Source organism: Diabrotica undecimpunctata, chromosome 11 (assembly GCF_040954645.1).
Source record: "Diabrotica undecimpunctata isolate CICGRU chromosome 11, icDiaUnde3, whole genome shotgun sequence".
Lineage (NCBI taxonomy): Eukaryota > Metazoa > Arthropoda > Insecta > Coleoptera > Chrysomelidae > Diabrotica > Diabrotica undecimpunctata.
The window spans coordinates 18,140,341-18,146,884 of record NC_092813.1 but is presented as its reverse complement, the minus strand read 5'-3'; positions in this window follow the sequence as shown (position 1 = coordinate 18,146,884).

Sequence of the window (6,544 nt, the reverse complement as noted above, 5' to 3'; positions counted from 1 at the left end):
AAAATGGATACCCACTGTTAAAAAGTAGGTATGTACGCGGTAATAGAAAGGGTGATCAGTTCGATTTGAAGTTTGAAAACAACTTTTGAAGCGGTCAGCGAATACGTTGTGTATAACTGGATTATCTTGATTTGACGATACTGCCTCGGCATGAGAAAGATTTAGATATTGTCTTCTAAACGAAAGTGGAATCTCTCTAGTTACCCAGTATAGGGTTTGTATTGGACTTGTGTGGTGTGCTTCTAAGGAAATTCGAAGACCTGTATTTTGAATAACATCTATTGTCTTTAAGTATGTTTGTTTGGAGGAGTTGTAAACAATTGACCCGTAGTCCAGTTTAGAATGTACTAGGGCCTTGTAGATAGGTAGTAATCTAAAAGAGTCGGCGCCCCATTATTTGTTTGCGAGTGATTGTAACAAATTTATATCAGGCTGACATGTCTTTTTTAAATATTTTAAATGTATCTTCCAAGTTAGTTTTTCAGTTCGGTTGTAGCAGCGGAAGCGAATTAATAGTTCTCTGTGTGATCGAAGTGCTAATTAATAGAGTTGTTGTTGTTTTTACCAAAAAATGGAATTAAATTCAGATGGCAGAGGAAATCCAACTGACAGAGGAAGGATTGACGATGTTGCTAGTAATATGGATTATGAAGTTAATGAAAAACAAAAGCGTTCTGAGGAAATTATAAGTATTGATATTAATACACAATCAAAACAGGTACCGATAACAAATTCAAAAAACTTTATACCAGATTATCAGGTGAGCAATAAAACAAATATTAATATAGGCCACTCCATAATGTCGGAGGTGAAAAATAAATACAGTCAAGGTGACCAAGGTCCTTATTTTGTTTTTATGCAGAATAAGGAAGGTAACATTGGCCGATTGCATCGCATAGCGACAGCACGATTAATTTTAGGTGCAGTACCTGCAATTAAAGATAATATTGTTAATATTAATATTATAGGAAAAAATAAAATTAAAATTGAATGTAACACATATAAAAGCGCTAATATTTTAGTGGAATGTAAAAAGGTAATAGAAAGAAATTACGATTTATATATTCCAAATTTTTTTCTCAAAAGAGTGAAGTAATTAAAAGGGTAGACAAAAATATTTCAGAAAACGAATTAAAAGGTATTATTGTTCCAAGATACGGCAATTTTAAAGTAATAAACGTTAAAAGAATAAAGCGAAAAGAAAATGATCAACTGGTGGAGACGAGTACGATAGTGGTGTCTTTCAGAGGCCAAATGATTCCAAAACAAGTAATCATTGAACGAATGATATACCAAGTGGAACCTTACGTTCCGAGAGTAATACAATGCCTTAATTGCATTAGATACGGACACGTTACGTCACAATGTCGAGGTAAGAAAAGATGCAGCAAGTGCGGACAGGAACATGATTCAGATGTATGCGATTTAACAGATCCCACTTGTATATTATGTTTCGGAAACCATTCAGCATTAGATCGAAACAAGTGCGCTGAGTTTGAAAAACAAAAGGGTATTAAAAAATATATAATGGCAAATGAAAATTTACCTTTTGAAGAAGCAAAATTAAAATACAGCCAGTAGCTATAGGACAGCCCTGAATTGAACAAACACAGGAAATAGGTACACAGTGACAACCACAAGAAAATGAAGCGAAGGAGCTCAAAATAAATCAGTTTATCCTAATTCAAAAGAACACGAAAATAAACTGGACACTGCAAGCGCTTCTGCTTACCCGTCGCTACCAATTATAAACAACCCATTATACCAAAATCAAACAAAAATAGTCCAACAAAACTCACTAACTAGTAAACAAATTACTGATAATATAGTAACAATATTTCAAAATTTCTTAGACATAAACTTAATTCCAATAGCAAACAAACAAATTTTATACGACATTAAAAGTAATATAGAAAAAGTTTTAAATGGCCCTAGTAAATAATAAGATTTTACAATGGAATTCACGATCAATAGTGAACAATAAAGGCCATTTTGAAAAGTACATTTTCGAAAATAATTTCTTAGCTCTTCTTTTAAGTGAAACTTGGTTAAAACCGAATTCAAAGATAAGCTTTTCCCAATATAACATCTTCCGTGAAGATAGATCAGATGGTTATGCAGGAGTGGTGATATTATTAAGAAAAAATATCAATTTTCAGAACAATTTAAATTTTTATAAAATAAATAATGTCATGTGCGTTGCAGTACAGATTAAAATAAATAATAAAAACTTAAATTTATATTCCATTTATGCAAAACCCAAATTATGTGTGTCAAAACACGAATGGGTTAAATTTTTTAATAGTTTACAAAAACCTTTTTTAATAGGGGGAGATTTCAACTGCCATAATAAAATGTGGGGCTGTGATGTCACCGATCAAGAAGGTATTTATCTTTTTGAGGCTATGGAGGAATGTGGACTTAATTTCCTAAATAATGGGTCAGAAACATTAATTCGTAGACCTATGAATTTAAATAGATCTGCTATAGACTTAAGAATTTGCGCTAGGGATATCTATTACAAATTTAATTGGCAAACAGAAACTTTGAGTCTGAGTTCTGATCACTACCCAATAGTAATAAAATTTACCCATAATCCTGATAATAACGTTACTAATAGTAATGGTGTCATTGAAACTAATGATATATCTAGATCTAGAATTACATGGGATATTAAAAAGGCAGACTGGGCTTTCTTTAAATATCTCTTAAACAATGAAAAGAATATCTGATGGTTCAGAGCAAGAATATTCCACATTTTGTGACTCAATCAATTTAGCTATTAAATGCTCTATTCCAGAGAGGAAAGGAAGGCCCAATGCAAAATTTAATAAACCATGATGGAATGATGATTGTAGGGACGCTATAAAACAACAAAAAGAAGCTTTTTTGCAGTTTAAAAGACTATCTAATTACGATAATTATTTAAAATACCAACAAGCAGAAGCTTAAAAAAAAAAGAATTATTTTAGGCAGCAAAAGAGCTTCTTGGAAAAACTTTTGTAATAGTTTACATAAAAATACATCCATTAGCAAAATATGGAATGAAATAAGAAAATTAAAAAACGTTTATAATCCTCCCAATAATCCGATAGTTGTAAATGAGTGGATAGATATATTTTTTAATAAAATTGCTAGACCTTGGGTTATAGAAGGAGAAATTAATCACAGGAACCCTACGGATAATAGACATGACAATGACGAAGCAAACAAAGACAACATATTTCTCACACAAGCATTTAGTCTGGAAGAATTAAAGAACTGCCTAAAAGGACATAATAATTCAGCCCCAGGATTAGATGGTATACAATATAGTATGTTGTATAATTTACCCATACATAAGAAAGTTCAACTACTAAATGTAATAAACAATATCTGGATGAGTATGGACATACCACGTGCATGGAAAGAGTACATCATAGTTTCAATTCTTAAGGCACACAAATCACGAAACTGTCCGGATTCGTATAGAGGCATTTCACTATTATCATGTGTGTTAAAAACAATGAAAAGAATGATTAAATGTAGACTAGAATTCTGGTTAGAAAAAAATTCTAGAATACCTGCAACACAATTCGGCTTTAGAAAATCATGTTCTACGATGGAAAATTTAACGCACTTAATACTGCATATATATAACTCATTTTCCGTCAACAAGTCGGTATTTACTACATTCATAGACATAAAAAATGCATATGAAAATGTGAACCTACAACTCCTATACCACAAAATGAAAGAAATCGGACTGCCAGATATACTCTGCTGGAAACTTCATCAACTTTACATCAATAGAACTCTTTATCTTCAAATTAATAACAAACTAATAGAACCGAGAGTTTCAAACATCGGGTTACCTCAAGGGAGCATCTTAAGTCCAATATTATACCTTATTTACACAGCTCATATAGGTCAAAGCATAATTACTAGCAACCAAGATAAAATATTACAATTCACAGATGATATATGCATATATGTAGATCAATTGGAAATAGAACAAGGCAGTAGAAAAATAAATACAGTATTTAAACATCTACAAGAAGACCTAGATCAAATAGCATTAAACATATCAACCAAAAAATACAAGCTTGCATATTCTCCCGAAAACGAAACATCCCAGAAGTAGTGGAGTTGCAAAATGTCTCGTTTAAAGTTCAACCTAAAGTTAAATATTTGGGTATTATACTGGATAGGAAAATGATTTGGAAACCTGGGGATCAGATCCCAACATAGCATTACTAATATATGGATCATACATAAGATCAATATTAGATTACGGATGTTACTTTTACAATCAAGCCGCCAAAACCCATCTTAAAAAAATAGACATCCTTTCAAATAAATGCCTCAGATTATGTAAAGGAGCTTTGATAAGTACTCCAATATCAAACCTAAGCGTAGAATGTAATGAACTACCACTATAGTTAAGAAGGAAAACTATGTGTTAAAAATTTATAACTAAAATGATAACTAAAGAGAGCATAATATGTAACGACTGCCACAAACTTTATGTAAATGACCTAACCACTGAATACTGGAGGAAAAAGCCAACATCACTACTTGCCGAAAGTTACAATAGAATAAGACAATTTAAAAATAAACTATACACACCAACTCTGCCATCCATGTTTCAGATAAATCTAAACAATATACCAAACATACAACCAACCTACATGAGAGATTACTCGAAATTTTCAGTTTACTTAAGGAATGCCATATTTAATGTGGATATAGAAACTTTATTTCCGGAACATTACCAAATTTATACCGATGCCTCAAAAATGAATTCGAGAGTGGCCGCTGCCGTGTGGGACCCTAGGACAAAGTATAAAGAGGGTATACGACTTAATGAAAATTTTACAACATTTTCAGCGGAACTTATTGCAATACTGAGAGCAATGCAGTATATAAGCAGTATAAACAATAACGAAGAGAAACTTCTAATCCTTACAGATAGAAAAAGTGCTTTACTTAAACTGAAAAGTTTGAAGGACATATCAAACTACATATATATTGACATTATTAAAGCATATATCGCACTTAAGGCTAAGGGCAAACAAATATCATTTTGTTTTACTTTAGCTAAGAAGGCCACCGAACAAGAAAATGAAAGTGAATATAAATTAACATTAAATGATGTTTACGCTAATATTACCAGCAATAAAACCAAAACCTGGCAACAATGGTATAACAACTCAACTAAAGGGCTATTCTACAAAAACATACAATTAAATATTCCATCTAAATCATGGTTTAATCATTACCACGGCGAAAAAATCGTTGTTTCATACATATGCAGACTTAGATTTGGACACTGCCTAGTTCCAGAACACAAATTTAAAATAGGTCTTAGTGATAGTAATCTTTGTGAATGTGGTGAGTTAGGATCTGCAGAAGACATGATACTAAACTGTAGACTAAAGATAATAGAAATAAATCAATTTATGAATCAAGTATATAGAGAAACCAATATTACAAGATCTTTTAATTTAAAAACAATATTATCTAGTTTAGACGAACGTGTATATGAGATTCTAATAAAATTAAAATTGTGAACTATTAATACCTGTGTTTATCCCATTTGTCTACCTATCTTTCCGTGGTCTAGTCTTGTGTGTGTGCATAGCTCTGAAAGACCCCTGAGCAGAAGTACTCCTTGTTAACATTCCTTATAATGTAATTCAAAAACAAAAAAAAAGAATATATAACTAGAATATATTTTATGATATAGATATATCTATATACAGTCCATCTAATTTACAAACCGGTCGAAGTTGACATAGTTGCCAAAGTATAAAAAAAATCTTGAATCCATTTTAAATCAAATAGGTCACATAATTATTATTATACTCTTTACAACGACTATTTAAATTCTTACGTGACATTTTTGAAATAAAACACACTAATTTTGTTCTAAAAAGAACAAATTTTATTAAATTGGTAAATAAATAAATAAACAAAAAATATAAAACAAGAGGTATTCACTTTAAAATTTAAAATAATAAAGTACAAAAAGTGTCAACACCGCAACTGTCAAATAAGTGTTACCAATTTATGCCAAAATTTCATCTTCGTTCGATTACAGTTACAGTGTGTTCCGAACAAATGTTCTTCATAAAAACGCTTTATAATGCATTTATACAAATTAAATGAAACATATTGTTGTCTATTTCTTTAAGTTTAGTATTAATAGAAATCTTTAAATATTAGTTCTACGCGTATATAATAAAAAATGTCTAGTGGCTGTAATGCCAGTGTACTCGGCAAAGTGATTCTAAAAAAGAACACTCCTACCGCCTAAATATTTCGTGTTGATATCATGTGACGTCACGGGCTATGACGCCGATGACGTGCAACGGTTTGTAAATTAGATGGACTGTAAATGTGTAATATTGTATGATTGTAGCTGAAGATTAAATTATCCATTTATTGTTATAGAATCTAGGTATATCTTTAAAATACAAAATCTTATTTTAATGTATAGTAGAAACCCTCAATTCAGAAGAGTGATATCATAGTTTAAACGCCAAATATCCTCAAATTTAAA